Consider the following 16,810-nt stretch of genomic DNA (forward strand, 5'->3'; position numbering starts at 1 on the left):
AGAAGAGCACTACCACAATTCTACTGTCAGTGAGAAATAAGTTGACTCTGCTCTCCCCCATACTGTGGCCAGTTGTAAAGGATTTGAAATGAGTGTTTTGAAGTCTGCAGTGGGGTATAGTGTTGAGGTTGTTTATGAGATGAAAAATTGCTCAGGCACAAGTTGAAAATCTACTTGCACTGAACTTGGCTTTAGCAGCAGTGTGGAGCCATGCTTCAGATTCCTAGATGCTCTTGGACATGGAGTGCTGTCTTTATTCCTCACTGGTGCAAAGTTCCCACAAGTGAAAAGTTCCCACTGGTGGGAATTTTGCACCAAGTTGAATGTGTGCTCTACCTGGGTAGGCACACCCCTTAAAATAGCCATGAAAACCAGAGTAACAGGAGCCCCAGCTCAGGTGAGCAACTTTTAACCTAAGTCTTTCAGGGTGGCTGGTTTAGCTAAGCAGTTTCTTTTGATTTATTGCCCAGTTTACTTCACCTTCATGTCTGTCTTTAATCAGGTTAGCTCTCTGGAGTTTGGCAGCTGGAATTAGGAAAATAATGGCTGTTTTAGAGCATGTTATTGGCACACTGTTTTGTTCAAGTTCAAAATTGTTGACCCCACCTAAGATGGAAGTTTCCTACCTTGGCCCACAATGCTGCAGTACCAGGAGACCCTCTTGGGCAGGGTTGCCACAGGTTGAGTTGTTATGTGAGTACAGAGCAGGTGGTCTCAGCTGCCAGAAGCACTGCTTAGTACAGCCTGAGGAGTGCCTGTGGCATGGGAACTCACCAGCAACCATGTGGAATTGTTTCCTCTGTCTGGAAGGAGGGTTGCAGCTGTCTGGCCATGATCTGGCTTCTCAGTATTGGTTTCAAGCCTGAAGTCCTCTGTCCCATATCTGCTGGTTTTCCTCCTTCCCCCTGCAAGCTCCCTGGGCAGCCCAGGTAGCCAGAGCACTGCCTCTGGGCACAAGTCACTGGTCAGCCACTGTAAGGCTGGTGGTAAATGTCTCCTCAAGCCTCAGGTTGGCTTCATTACCTATTTACTCAGGAGGCTGCCTTTGGAGACATCCCACGTACCTTACCTTTTTCTTCCCTGCCAAGTGTACACTTGTGCTGTCACTTCCTTCCTCTCCTCATCAATAGTCACTAGTGTGACTGGACATCAGCTCTTGTTTCATTGATACTGAGACTTAGTTTAGAAAAACAGGATGCCCTAGAAGTAATTGTCTTGTTCATGTTACTTTCCTAAGTCTTGATTTTTTTATTTTTTTTTTAGACACAATAATGCAACAGGGAGTTAAACCCCTACATTTTGGAAGGTTTTTAATTAGCTGACATGTTGATTAAGATCTTGCAATCTGTAAAATACTGCACATCATACTACTACATCTTGGGCAACCCTCCATTTTCTTTTTAAAGACAATTTAAATAGAATATTAGGGAAGAGGGGAAAAAAAAATCCCCCCCAAACCAGAGCACAGAAATGGCAATTTAGAATTCTTGATATTTTGCAGAAAGCTGCTTAAGATTATCTCCTTAAAATGGCAGATTTCGCCTGCAAGTCAAGTAGAGGAGCAGGAGCTGATATTTCATTAAAATACTAGGAGAGGCCTAAATGCATTTATGATCACCGAGCCATTTGCAGGAAACAGAAACTTAGAACTGCTAAAAGTTTTAATAAAGGGCAAAAAACAAATCCCAAAATCCAACAGCATGACTCAGATACTTCCTCTGCCAGAGATGTCTGCTTGTTACCATGCAGAGATGTTCTGGCATTATTTTCCCTTCTTCTTTGTGTGTGCTTGTGAAGAACCCCAGCCTGAAATTCCTGGCACAGGTCTGTGCTGCTCCCTCAGGTCCCGTCCCTGGTCACCAGAGAGAAGAGATCAGTGTCTGAAGCACACTAACTAACACTTCAGTAGTGCAGGATTTCCAAGCTATTTCCATACTTCTGAAGCCGTAGCAATACCAGAAAGGAGCACACTTGCATTAAGGGATGCATCCTGGGCTGCACCCAGAGCCCCAGGGCAGCAGGGGAGGTGGATTCTGCCCCTCTGCCCGGCTCTGCTGAGCCCCCCCTGCAGGGCTGCATCCAGCCCTGGGCCCTGCACAGGAAGGACAGGGAGCTGCTGCAGCCAGGCCAGAGCAGGGACACCAAGGGCATCAGAGGGATGGAGCAGCTCTGCTGGGAGGAAAGGCTGAGGGAACAATTGGGATTGTTCAGCCTGGGGAAGAGAAGGCTTTGGGGTGACCTCATTGTGGCCTTGCAGTGCCTGAAGGGAACCCACAGGAAAGATGGAGAGAGACTCTTGAGAAGGGCCTGGAGTGACAGGACAAGGGGCAATGGCTTCACACTGACAGAGAGCAGGGTTAGATTGGATATTGGGAAAAAATTGTTCCCTGTGAGGGTGGTGAAGCCCTGGCACAGGCTGCCCAGAGAAGCTGTGGGTGCCCCATCCCTGGCAGTGTCCAAGGCCAGGTTGGATGGGGCTCTGAGCAACCTGGGATAGCGGAAGATGTCCCTCCCCTTGGCAGGGGGGATGGAGGGAGATGGGCTTTGATGTCCCTTCCAACCCAAACCATTCTCTGATTCTATGATAGGAATTAATTTGCAAAAATAAGAGTTTATCAACAAGACCTGAACCTCTCTGAGGTAAAGCACTATGGTAGCTGTGTCTTACCAACAAAACCTTGAAGTGGATGAATCCATGTAGGTAAGCAGCGGTTTGGTACTGTAAGGAGGGTGGTGGCTGGAGGGTGTGTGCAGCAGTGGATTTTTCTGTGAGCAGTTCAGTGTGCGTGCAATGTAGAGCTGTCCACATTTCTGCCCAGTGACTGAAGTGGCAGCCATGCAGAGCTGCCAAAATGCCCCTGCTGCAGCCTGTTTCCATGGAGTGGTAAATAAATGTTGGGTTATCCCTGAGAGGAGCCGTACTGTGACATGAGCCCTGCGTGAAAATGTGACAATCTCCATCCTGAAATAAGTGATGTTTCTTTTCCTAAACAGGGATGAAACTGTAGTTCTGTTGTATATATAAAGCAAACATTTGTGCCAGTTTTGGATTTACTTTTCCCATTTTAAGGAGCAGGATAATCATGGCTGAGGCATTGACATCACCAGTGTCCTCTGCAAGCGCAAACTAGATTTGTGTCAGTGCTTTTTTATGTTCAGCAGAGTTAGCGTAAGATCCTTCTCCAAGGGAGGATCCCTTCCTAACTTTAGCCAGGGAAAAAACATCTTTAGTCCTTTAGAGCTAAATATAACCTCCCAGAAACCATCCCTCCAGTGATGGCTCAGTAAACACATGGAAAAATACTCAGGCCCTAAAAGGGAAGCACAGGAGGCAATAGTTTTAAATAGTTATTTGTATAGATCTGTTATATATGAAACAAGAACCAACATTTTAAAACTTATCTAGTGCTTGAGAACATGCAAGATTATCTCCAGGTAAATCCAATGTCTCCATGTATGCTGCAAAGGATTTGGCCCCAGATGTTTGCGTGGTTGCTGAGGAAGCTGCTAGTTCATGATGAGAAAATGCAATGATTTGTTTACTTCTGTTATTTGGGGTGGGGTTTTGCAGTCTTCTGGTTGGTTTGTTTTCTGTGGGTTTTTTTGTCATGGTAGTAGAGGACACTTCTAGGATCATCCTTTTTTTTCTAATGGTTCCAGAAAGGTCTTTGGTTGAAGCACAAAACCTGGTACATCTTGACAGCCACTCCCAATCACTTTCCATGGCAAAGGTTGCAGTGTTTGGGAGTTGGGTTGAGTTTTTCCTTTTGCCTCTTAAGAAAATGCTTGAAGATGATCAGCTCACCCCAATTGAACCTCATAAGGGCTTTGCCAGTGCTGGTGTACCTTGGTTTTGTCCTAGCCTCCTCCCTCCTGTTCCCTTCATGCACTGGGCATTTCTATTAATCACAAATTCCCACTTCATGGCAGCAAGTCATTTTGCATCCCACAGGTTAAACCTGTGTTGTTCTTTGGGAGCTGGATCTTCAGCCATTGGTGTGGACTGGAGGTGTATCCTGGTTCTGTTTGACTTTTGATACATGAAGAACAACCCCCTGGCCAGCTGGTATAGTGACAATCAGCGTATGGTTAATATATACCTTTATTTCTACAAGACTGAGTCTTGCCCCACCACCCCTAAAGGCTGGGAAAGTGTAAAACACTTTGTGTCTGCTTCTTTTAGCATTAGATGTCTAATTTGATTTGTATGTAAGTAGGAAAACTTTGAAGCGTGGTCAAAATACAAAGGGAAAAGTACTTCAAAGAAATGTAACATTATAAGTGTATCTGATCCCTCAAGGTTTTTGAAGCTTTATCTTGAGATTACGTATTCAGAGGAAGATTTGTATGGAAATGCTCATTAATGCATCCAAGCCTTTATGAGTGTTGGCCTTGAACTATTCTGGGCTAGTTTTGCTTTCACATGGTGGCAGGCAAGTAAGTGGTCCTTCCCCATCTGCCAGCATCCCTGACACAACATAAGTTAGCATGGTCTCTGAGGGGGAAGCCAAAGCAAAAGCTGTTACAGAGTGAGACTTGTTCAGCATTGTTATCCCATGATCAGCAGAGATCTCTGGTATGGCTGAACAAAACCACAGTGTGTAAACTCCCCAGACTTCTGATTTGCATTGGTCGCTCTACTGTGGTGAAGGTGGTCTGTGGTGCTGGATTACAGGTTTCTAATAAATACCTTGAACTTTGGGAGAGTTCAGATCTTAGAGCTGAGCTTTGTTTTAGGGTTGGGCATCCACTCCTGTACAAACATGCCCAGCTGTACTGGGGGAGAGTGGTTGTTGTTTTTCCTTTTGGCAGACAAGGATTCTGGCATTGAAGTTTTTAATTGCAGGAATTATATTAGCAGTTCCCAGTGCTCAAGGCGGGGGTGTGTATGTATGTGTGCAGGAGGAGCTAATTAGTTGTATATAAATAATGGGCTTGGGAGCTTTTAATCCTAGATGTATTGTTCCATCCTTGCTATCATCTCTTGGAGTGGAACTGTGGAAAGTTAGAAAACTATGAAGTTACACAAGAGCCACTTTTCCCTAATACAACTTTGAAACAACAGTGAGGTTACTTTTGGTCTTTCTATGTCATAAAAACATATTTGAAATTTTATTCAGTGTTTTAATAAAAACATCTTAAAATATTATTAAATTTTTATATTGTTTTTGAAGCTTTATTTTAATTAGATATGTAGGTCAAGGGAATGGAAACAGTTAAGCAGTCTAGGATTTTTATTCTCTATTACAGACTTTAAAAACATCAGGTGATCTTGCTTCCCCATGGCTTCCTTCCCTTCTGAGCCTTACTGTATTTCATGTCAAATAAGGGCCTTTCTGTGTTCAAACTTTCACAATATTCATAGATCACAAAACTTCCTTCAACAACCATGTGCCTGAATAGTGCTGTTCTTTCTTCTGAAAACCAATATCCTGGTGGAATGACTCCGCTGGATGACCTCGAGTTTTGAGAGAGTTTGTGGGGTAAAACTGGCTTTCCAGAAGAGTCTATAAACCTGACTGGCTTAAACATGTGGCAGATACTTAATAATGGAGAGGGGCAGTTCAGCTCTTGCATGTGATGGTATTTCTACATTATTGTTGTTGTCATGGGATTTAGCCACACCTAAGTTTGCTTCAGACTTGTTGACTTGGATTGTGGCCCCACTAGTGCTGTGTGCTAACCCATCCACTGCTGATCCTGGGCCTACAAAGAAAGTTTTGTAGCCTCTTGCTTCAATTATCCTTTAATTATCAAACCAGGTGATTTATAGGTGTATTCACACTGACCTGCTGCAATTGCACTGTAAACTTTCTTGCAAACTGCTCTTGAAAGTTATCTTCTCCATTTTAATGTGTTACAGCCCTGTCTGCTAAAGGCAGCCCACTATTGGTAAGGTCAGTAATAAACCACAGTTTACTGCTGTATCTAAATAAACAGGCATTTCTCATTGTTCTATATAATTAAAACAGTTCCACACTTAGAATACTTGTAGTAAGTGACTCCAGTTTCAGTACCTTGTTATCCCAGAGAAATCCATGTAGGTTTGTGTCATGGAGTTACTTTACCTTTAAGAAAGTTTAAGTTGCTGGGAACTGCCTGGAGTCTTTTCTCCTGACCAATTATCGGTCATTGCTGAGAATTGACAGCAGTTTAGGCCATTGAAAAGTGGGATCAACTTGTGAACCCTACCTTAAAGTGTAAAACCAGAGCTCTCTTGGTTCTCTTTGTTTCCTGGCTGGGAAGGGTGGCAGAGCTCCAGGCCTCCCGTTCCCTGCCCAGGCCATGCGGCCGGGCGGGGACTGGGCTGGGCCCAGCGTCTCCCGGCTGGGAGATCCGGGCCCTGCGGAAAAAGTTTTCTCCGGGCTCTGGCTGGGCCGGGCCGAGCCGATCTCTGGCTCGGCTGCAGGTTTTTTGCTGTAACTAAATTCACTAGAAACTGCTGAGTGAAGGAGAGAGGTTCTAGACCTGCAGCGGGCTGGGTGCGGCGCCTACACTCTCCAGAGCAGCCATGAGGAACTTTCCATCGCAGACAGCTCCAGCTCCTGCACCGGCCGGGGCCACAGAACTACCTACAACAGCCTGGGCAAGATTTTAACTCTTTCATTTCCCAGATGAGACTTGCGGATTAATCTTTTTATCCAGAGAGAGAAAAAGAGAGTGATCAACATGAAAAGAGACTTTATAAACTACCAGTGACAGGAAAGAAAAGAAGCTTCAGAAAAGGTAGAGAATTAAGAAGATGCTTTAATTAAGCTGAAATATCTTTCTGTTAAAACTATGGAAATGGACAATAAGGTCTTGAAAACACTCCTTTAATTCATGACAGTAAATAGGGAGGAATAGAGTGTTCAAAGTGTAAATTTTGAGTAAAAAGTAGAGTAATTATGGTACAGTGAAGTGCTGGAAGATTTGAAGCCTTGAGAGGCAATGAGAAAACTGTTTTCTAGTGAAGCTCACAGAAACAGATGAAGAAGACTTTTTGCCTTTGAATAACTTATCCTTAAAAATCCCATCCCTAGACTCATGGCCCATACACACTTCAGAGTGATGTGAAAATGGGAGGAGTGGGCTCTAATAACAGCAGCTCTGGGCAGCTAACATTAGAGCAATGGAAAACTATAACAAAAATAGTTTTTCTTGTGAGTAACTCCATAAATTAACAGGAAGAAACTTCTGTTTCTCTATAAAGACTGGTGAAAAGACTGTAGCAAGAATTGGGACTGTTTTAACCATCAAAGTTCCAAAGTTTTTGTCTCTTTTGTCATGTGAACAAGGGAATAGTGGGTAGACAGGGGATGAAAAGGTTTTTCTGGAAGTTTATTCTGGTGTTCTTATTGTAGTTTGTCAATAAACTTTCTTTTTTTTTTCCTTTTAAGTTTTATGCCTGTTTTGCTCTTGTTCTAATCCATATCTCACAGCAAGAAATAAGTAATTTTCTTAGTTATTGGTTTAAAACCACGACAGTTTGCAGCAGCTGCAGTTCTGCCCCAGCTGGGTGTCAGACATCTCTTGATGCAAGTGTGTCTTAATTTTCTGAGTGCTAAAATTTGTCTTCGTCTCATGGACTGCATCTTGTTCAGTTGCAAAGCCAGCACTTTCTGTTTATCTTGCTAATGGGGTGAGGGGTGGGATCTTCCGCACTCCTACATACATCCAGAAGCTTGGCCATGGGATGGAGAGTGATTGTTCCCTTCCATCCCTAGACCTTTCTCTCTTACTGGGGGAACAGCAGAAAGGAGACCCTCTCCCCCCCAGTTTCCTCTTCCTGCTGCAGGAGAAAGAAGAGTGTAGGGCTGGGCCCAGTTGTGTTTAAAGCTCTATTCCTGCAGAGGCCACAGCTCTGGCTTGCTGCTGATCTGCTGTCTCCCTCTGCCTTGCAGGTGAAGCCCTCCTACCCTTCAGTATCAACTATGGATGTATTATCCTTACCCAGCATTGTTTCCATTCCCCTAGCACTGATGTCTTTGTCTTATGAACTCTGAGCCCCAAGCACAGCTCAGTCCCTGCTTCACCAAGTGTTTTAGCCTTGGATGATGCTGGAAGCTGCAGGGCACCAGGACTGAAACCATCTTTCTGCAAGGGATGGTGAGGAGGTGTCCGTTGTGCAAGAGGAGGATGGAAAAGGCAACATCTCTACCCCGAAGAACCATCTGTAGGCTTTCAGGAGAAGGAATGAGCAGTAGAAGAGCTGATTCCTGTGTCCTGGGTGCTAAATTTCTTTATGCTGAGGAGCAAAGCTGGCACAAGGGTAGGCAGGACACACAGCTCCCCAGCCGAGTAATGGTGTGGGCAGCATGTGGTTCCTTAAAGCAGCACTGTAGTAGTATTGGGTTTTTGGGATTTGTTTGCTTACAACTCACCAGTGCAGCATTCAGCAGAGAAAGGCCCTCTCTTAGAGCTGAGAGCACACAGCTTTTGTCCTTCGTGTCTTAGCACTGGGACTTTGGCGTTGGAAAAGCAAGACAGAATCAACAGCACTCTGCTCCCTGGCTGAAAATAAAAAAGAATTAAAAAACTTTGCTTACTCCAGCATTACTGAAATCCTCGGGGCTGTGCTTTCACTAAGAATTGGAAAAAGGATGTGCGGAAGAGAAGTGGTCAAAAAAGTGTGGGAAGGGCAGAACAGGGAAAATGCTGGGAAATGCCCTGTGTGCGTGTGTGACCTCTTCACTAGCATCAGTGTGGCTCTGGAGCTGGGCAGTCAGCACAGGCTGTGTCCCAGAGCAAGGAGAGGATGATCCTGAAGGGATGAGGGAGTGCATCCCAGCAGAGCCACACTGCCTGGACAGGAGGCATCCCATTGTTGTGGAGCCTTGCTCTGCAGGGTCTGTGGCAGCTCTGACTGGCTGTGGGATAGCACACGCCACAGTTACCAAACATTAGAGGCCACTGCTTGAGGACAACAAACACACTTTTCAGAGTGTTTTGCCCATGAACCACTTGACCCTTTCCAAGCTGAGAACTAATGCAAAATTTGAAATCTGTGTTTTGAACCCACATGGAGTATTTCAGGAATGTCAAAGGTAAAACACTCATTTTTAATAGTGATTAAAGTCCATGTGCTTGCTAAAGCAGCTTGTCTTCGTGTGGACTCTCTCATATTCCCAATTGTGCTACCTAAACAAAGGCTGTTAGCAAAGCTCCAGTGGGAGTTACTGGCAAAGGGCTTCAGTAAGATGTCCACAAATTTTTGAGGAGAAAAAGAGAAAATCAGAGGGAAAGTTAGCCTGCAATTTATTGGTTTTCACTTTTCCTCTATTTTTTTACTCATTAGAATTCAGTCCCATTCTATTACATGGCAGAAAAAAGTTCCCTTAATCAAGTTGAATTTTACCCTGCTTCATTTTTAAAATGTCAGGAGAGTTGAGATGGCAAACCATGTTTTGGCAGTGGTGGTACTGGCAGCCTCAGGTTCTCAGAGATCATGAGTCTTTGAAAAACAAAAGTATCCTCACACACAAACGTGGGCTTCAGATATCACACTCTTGTTTTATGTAGTACTCCTGAAAGGTAAATCTTAACACAGCAAAATCAGAAGTAGATAGAAGGGGAAGGGTGCAATATATACACAGATTTTTTCCATGTGTAACAGTTGATGCTGCAAAATTATAAGGCATTGGATTTTTTGTTATTTTCTATAGACATGTATTAAAACACTGTTCAGGCTAAATATATTTTATTTATTTAGGGACTTTTTATGAGTGATACCCTCTACTTCTGCTCTGTGCGGTGTCGACTCTGAAAGTGTGCATCTAGGATCCCTTAGACCTGGAGGTCCAAAATCTAGAGGCAAATCCTTTCAAATCTGAAGGCTTGTGAATTTGGCCTTTGGAGGCAACTCATTGAAAGAAAGTGGCACAAACTATGAAATGGGATCTAAATGTGGGTCAGTGCTCAGGACTTAGGTGGGTTTTAAGGTATTTTTAAGAACTACCTTTTGGCCTGACAGTACCATTTTTGTTTTGTAGCCTGTGTGGTCACGGTGTTTCAGTAACATGTTGCTGGGGAATGTGAGGCATTTCCTTGATTGCATTAGCAGTCTTGGAGTCAGGGATGAATATCTCATTTATTTTTCTCATCAGTGGACCCAGGCAAAACAAGTGAGAAAATAATGTATTGGTATTCAGGCTCTCTGAGGTGAGAAGTTGAAGACTATTAATAAACATTTAACCAGTAGAACAGGAACAGCCTGAAGTGGTCTGTGGGGGGTGTTTTCTGTTTTGTTTTTTTTAACAAGACTTCGTCTGACCTTGTATTTCTTGTGAGAAAAGAGCGAAAGTGAGTCTGAAGAGGGTGTGCAGACAGGTATTAGCATCACACATCACCTGCTTTGCAGGTAAGGAGCTGCTTCCCAGTCACCCAGCACTCAGAGTCGACAAAACAACATTGCCTGTCAGTGTAAAACCCAGGTTTTTAAATTTCCTTTCAAGTGCAACAACAACTAAAGAACTGCTGGAGTAGGATAGCAGAGATAAGCAACCAGAGTGATTTCAGTGCTGGGGATCCAAATAAAGGGTTTGTTTTGTAATTGGATATGAGCCATAAGCTATAAATCTTGACTCAGAGACTTTGGGTGTTCACATAAGCTGTTTGCTGTGTAGGCATCTCTGTCAAAGAGTCTCAAGGATGCTTATCTTGTCGAGGCTGAGCTTTTGATTTATGACCAGAGCATTTAACAAATTTTAAGGCAAAGTGCAGAATACAGCTCAGCTGGTTTGTAGTAAAAGTTGTGTGATTTGAGGTTAAGTTTTTCCCAGGTATAAACTTTTATATTTCAGAAGGACTTCTGTGTTTTGTGCTCTTAAAGGACTTTAAAGTAATTTCTACAGCGTGAAACCTTTTATCTTGAGATGTTTCATACGTACTATGGGAAGTGCTTTTATCCTCAGTGTGCTTCCATTCATTTTTATCAGTTAAAGGAAATAAATAATGTTTGTTGTATAATAAAGAAATAATGAAATTCAGGGAACAAAGAAAGGATCTAGACTTAGGGAACAAAGGGACATTTGTTGCTTTTTTTGTAGACGTTCGTAATACGAGAGCAGTATTGCTTTCATGTCATTGACTACAGCTCAGCAAATTCAAAACCAATTTTATTTATAAAAATAAATAGACATTATCCGTTTAAAGTAAGTGTTTGCCAACATTTGGGTTGTTTGTATCCATAATAATGGTTATGGATACACCTGGCTCCACATGGTGACTTTGGGTAAGGGGGACAATGTCTGAATTACTTGACCAAAAGCATATCTGGGGGCTTACTAGTTTCCCATCCCTGCCTCAAACAAAGATACTTTGCTATATTCCCATTGCGGTATTTCCAGCATTTCCTAATTTGACTTTTTTGTTCTTTTCTTCCAAAACACCAGAGCAATGTATTCAACTAGGATCCATTTTCTATTTTAGTTTCTTCTTCCAGGCCTGAAAGGAGTGAAATGGAGTCGTCATTTACATTAGAAGAAATGTTAATGACTCCAAGTGTAAATTACCCGAATATATTCATTAGTAAGTGTTAAACTGCTACTGACTGGTGGCACTGTAGTTGAGCATCTTCAAAACATCCCATGAGAAACTGTGCCAGGGATTTGGATTGAATTAATTTGAAACTGTTTACAATTGTGATTGAAATGTATTTTGTAAATAAGTCTCTGTGTGTTTGTGTTTCTCTTCTGGCCTCCCAGAAAAAGCAGAAATAAATGTGTCTGAAATGGCATTTGTCTTCATGAAACAGAGTTTTATTTTGTAAAAGTTGATTGCTAGGGATGTGTTGTTTTAGTGTAGTGAGGCAAGAGAGATTAATTCAGAAGTTGCTTTAGACCTCTTGTGCAGTCATCTGGTACATGTTAGGACTGAGAATGCAGGACAATCTATGACAGCACTTAGGGTCTTACTTTTGCCGTGGAACAGGTTCTTTCCCCCCACCCTCCCCAGAGAAGATGACTGCAGCTTCTTAGCTTTTTCATTTCACTTTTGTGGTAGGCTGCTCTGGAGTGACAGCCAACTCTTGGGGGTCCTCTATTACTCTCAACAGCTCTCAGAAACAAGCCCTAATCAAGGTTCTCAATTTCTGTGTATCAAGATTTCCTAGCTTAAGGAGTGTTATGTGTGAATGGGAGAGCTGGGATACTTAGGTCATCCATCTTATTGCATCATGTCATAAAAATATGCATTATTTCCCAACACTGAGCATTTGCAGCCCATGTGCACAAAGAGGGAGGCAAGTGGGACAAAAGGCCAGCCCTCCCTTCCTCAGAGCAGTGGCATCCAGGGCACAGTGTGTCCTCTGGGCCTTCGGACCTGCTAGCAGGCAACTGATTGCTTTTAACTCTGTGAACCTCTGGGCTTTAAAGCATGGTGTGTTTTGCAGGTGGAGATCCAGAATGAAACCACCCCCAAAATTAAAAAAGAATGGGCTCAAAGATATTGCCCCTTGATGCCTCTGTGTGTGCTGTTTGATCTGGGAAAGAGGCAGCCTCTGGGTTGGAAAACTATCATTTCCTACATATGTAAAATGCTTAAGCACTTTTTTTTCCCCTTCATTTTTGAAGTCTGCCATCTTAATTAAATATCAGATTTTGAAATCCGTATATAGGCAGCTTTCCTGTTTGCATCCAACAGACTGCAGTTCCATTCACAGAGCCCCTTGTTGGGTTTTTTCCCCAGCTTTCCTTGTGTTTATTTTCAGGGCAGTGTTTTGTTTTCTCTGTAAGCCGTTTGGAATACGTCTTCACCAGCGCTGTAGCCAGAGGGTTTGTATGTCATTCAAAAATAAAAATAAAAAATCTCCACCTACCGAAAAGTGAACAGCACAGCCCTAGCAACCGGCTGGTGCATTTGAACCAGAGGAAGGGACATTAAACAAGTAAGACCACATTATGTCTTCTCTGTTGCAGCCAGGGATGTGGTAGAAATGCCAGCTAGTGATAAGATTAATCATAAATTATAGTGGAGAGAGCTGCATTTGTAGTTTATTTTTGGTTTCTTTAATGATGGGTTGTAAATACAAGCTTGACGAAGCGATGCTTGTTCTTGGCATGAGCAAGGTATTCAGCTGGGAGCTCTAAAAGAAGGATCTGCCTCTGTACAAACAGGCCCCCCCCACATGCTACCTGGCACTGGTTTTGCACACAGGAAGGTAAGTGTTGTCATTTTCTTGGAAAGCAAGAGAAAACTTATTTTAAATTGTCTGTCAGGCAGGGCACTGTCAGTACTTTCCTCTCAGGTGTGTTGTCAGTGACATTATGGCAGGGGTGGATTTCATGCATCTGCCTCTCTGTCTCCTGTGTGCACCTTGATATCTCATTCATCTGCCATGCCATAGATCCATCTGTGTTAAAATTATGATTTTCCCCTTCCTGCTTTTGTAGATGAAGGGCATTTAAACTGCTTGTCATTATTAGCTGTGCATTATTTTCCTAAGGAGCTCCATTGCTCTCCTTCAGGATGGATTTTTGTTCGTGTTACCTGTGTGGTTTTCCTTAATCACTGCCAAGAAAAAAAACCCAAAACCTTGAGTTTTCTCTTAGGTTTTATTTGTATTAGACCAAAACCATAAAAAGGAATGGAATATACATACTGGAAAAGCTCTGCTGCATCAGTGACCAGCTGAGGCTTCTCTCAAAGTTTGTGAAGTCAGAGGGTGTCCTTCAGGAGGCACAGGGATTAATCTGCTGGTGTTTTAATGTTGTCCACTTTCCTATAGTCTGCAGAGGGCTGTTGGTTGCTGATCTGTTTCTTTGGCTCTCTCTGCACCTCCCCTTTCCATCCTCTTCCTCCTGGGGTTTGTTGTCTTTTCTGTTTCCATGCAGTTTGGTCCTTTGCTCCCCTGGTGTATGAAGTCCTCTTTGCACAACTATCATGAGCATGCGGGGAGAGGCTGGGCAGAGGGCAAAGACCAAAAACAATTCTATGCCTTTGCTAGGGAAGGATTTTTCTAGGATTTTTTCCCTAGGATTTGCTAGGGAATTCTTTTTCTATCACAGCAGTTTTACTTCCTGACTGCTGGATGTGCTGCACTGTGCTGGGAAGGTGGCCAGAGCAGGATGTGCTGTTCCAGGCTAGTTTTCAATGACCACTTTTAGGACTAAATAACCAGGGAAATGGGATTTTGTTGTGTCATCCCCAGCTGTTCAGCTTAGGGGCTTTTTGTTCTTTTTCATTTCACCTCTCCAAGTTTCTCAGCTGTGGGCTTGGTCGGGCTGTTAGCAGATGCTCCATGAGTGGTAGAAGAGTTTTTGGAGGTGTGTGTGTGTTTTCAGGGTCTTGCTTCAGTAACTTTTATCTTAAAATTTCTCCTTGCTGCCTCAGCATTGCAGCTTCTTTGGGAGTAGCAGAGGAGGAAGCTCTGTGCAAATGGATGTGTCTTTCTTTGGAGGCAGAGCCAGGTAACCTGGAAGTCTCTTGGATGCTATTGGTACCACTGTCTGCTCCCATCAGTAGAGCTGTCTTAGGGATTTCTAACAACCATGGACAAACCCCTTGTTTAGGAAAGCAAGGAGTTCTTTTTGCAAACATCAGACATGAGAGGTGGTTGCGCCTGGGTGAAGTGCAAGGATGGTGATTTTTCTGTGCCTGCAAGCCATGGCTATATTGTGCAAGTACAAATTAGCAGTTCCTTGTCCCTAGTTCGTGCATTTCCTAGCCAGAAGTGAGAATCAAGGGGTGGGTGCACTATGAACAAATGTGGTTAGGGAGCACTCTGTTCCTTTGTGTGTTTTTAGCCTACATAGTCTTTTCCTACCAGCCTCCAGGACTGTGTTTATTGCTTGAGCATGAGCTGCACTGAGCTTGCTGATGCTGGGGTGGGAAGGCAGCACTGGAGGTCTCCAGCCCAGCCCCTGCCCAAAGCAGGGATGCCTGTGACATACTGTGCCATGTAGGGTCCAGTTGGGCTGTGAGTAGCTCCAATGTTGGAGACCCCAAAAGGGCAACCCTTTCTATTACTTGCCATCCTCATAGTAAAAAAGCTTTTTAAAATTATTTCCATTAATTTAGGCTTTTCTTTCTTTCCCCTTTTTAATTCTAAGGTGAATTTCCCTGTGTTTTTACGTGTGCCCATTGTCTCTTGCCATGTCACTGGGCACCTCTGAGAAGAGCCTGGCTCTGTAATCTTCACTCGCCCCATGAGGTGTTTATGCACTTTGAAAAACTCATGTGCACTTTTGGTTCCCAAACATTGATTTGCTTCTGTGGGTTTGTGCTTGCTTTGTGTTGTTGGTCTTTTTCCACTTAGAGCTGTGAAGAATCAGTGTTTTGCCTGGGGCTTTAGAAGCCCCGGGCTTTCTTGTGTGTCCTTTGCCCTTTGAGGGAAATCCACAGCAGATTGTTCACACTCTGCCTTCACAGACACCCATTTTTGAGCAGAACCTGGTATCAGAGCCAGGAAATCTTAAGTAGATAAAAAGAGAGACTGTCTTCAGTGTTGTCCAAGTGAATCTGTGTGCTGGAAAAGCTGCGTTTTCTGCTCATTTTTATGATGTGGAGGCACCGAACCAGTTGTCTTGTAGGATCTGCATATTCTGGCAGGTCTTGTACTGATTGAAGCTGAATGTTTACTTTGTGTTTAAAGCTGGGGGCTTCCTCCTTGGAGGCTGAAAGTCTTCAGTTACAATGCTACTGCATTTTTTAAGATTTGAGCATCTTCACTTACAGGTATTTTGACTGTTTAAAGTTCTTTTGGTTTTTCTGACTCTGACAACCACATAATAAAACCAGGCATTTGGCAAAAGCACAGCAGTCTTTGTGCTGTTGTTCAAAGGTTACCTTAGGGTTTGGACCTACTTCATGTAATCAAAATGTTGTTGTGGAAGATAAGATGTTTGTTGGCATTTTAAGGATAACATTTCAGCAAAGCCAGCTGGCAGCCTCCAATAAGAGCTGCTTCCCACCTGGTTCAGACCAATAAAGTGACTTGTAGGAGGGGAAAATCAGTTTTTTATAATGTGGATTTTTGTTTAGATTTGTTTTTAGTAGACTCTTTTCCAGGCTTTTTCTCTTACGCCAGAGATACCGTGAACTACTTTCTTAATTGCTTGTGTTGGGGTGAATGTCAGCAGTGGTGTGGCTAATACAAAAACCAAATGGCAGGGCATGCAAAGGTTAAAGCGAGTTTTCCTTCCTGTTTTTTTTTTTTTTTGGCTTTGTTTCCTAGCTGTATTTATAGCAGAAGGAATGTCATGTGTATTAAATTAAAGCCAAGGCAATCTGCACGGTGTTAGTGGTTTGTGTGTCCCTTGTGGCAGGCTGGAGGGGTTGGGGATGCCTCTGGCCCTTGCAGCTCCACTTCAGCCAAGTTTCTTAGCACCTGCTTAAATTAACTTGTAGCCCATCAGGATTTCTGGTTTACTAGCTCACCTACAGGCAGCATGTTGGGCAGGCTTGCTTTTCTAGCCTGCTGGAAATACTCCTTTGGGGACCACTTCTGGCTTGTAGAAGTTTGAGAGTGAGATTACATTGCATTGTTATGATGTGAATCTGCTAAACTCAGAGCAGAGATAGTCCATGCATGCACACTCATCCAGTGAGTGCTGGGCACCTGAGAGATCCTGTCTAGAGGGAGACAGTTCCATGCCAGGAACTTTTGGATTATCAGATATCCAAAAATCTCAGACAAGGGGTCAGACTTCTCTTTTTCTATTTCTTGGGGAGAAAATTACAGCAAACACACATATGATTTACTGCTGAGTTGCAGCTCCCTTTCAGTGATACACTGAAAGGGAGACACAGTGAGACACAGTGCCTGTGTCTTCTCTGTGAGCTTCCTGGAAGTGCCATGTGGGATTTCCGAGGTGTTCTGTGAGATGCCCAG

General features: G+C 43.4%; 1 protein-coding gene across 13 annotated transcripts in view; it reads left to right on the forward strand.

Moving 5' to 3' along the window:
* PPFIBP1 (PPFIB scaffold protein 1) overlaps positions 1–16,810 on the forward strand; it is a 105,917-nt gene that overhangs the window by 40,269 nt on the left and 48,838 nt on the right. The window contains exon 1 of one of the 13 annotated variants that reach the window (XM_088054759.1): positions 12,962–13,138. The exons of the other annotated variants lie outside the window; for them this stretch is intronic. The gene's annotated coding sequence lies outside the window, so the exon portion shown is untranslated. Of the gene's footprint in view, positions 1–12,961; positions 13,139–16,810 lie in introns of those variants that run through there. 13 annotated transcript variants of the gene reach the window in all.

This window comes from Pseudopodoces humilis, chromosome 5 (assembly GCF_049639895.1).
Source record: "Pseudopodoces humilis isolate 2021_Gansu_Grassland_sample_001 chromosome 5, ASM4963989v1, whole genome shotgun sequence".
NCBI classification, from domain to species: Eukaryota; Metazoa; Chordata; class Aves; order Passeriformes; family Paridae; genus Pseudopodoces; species Pseudopodoces humilis.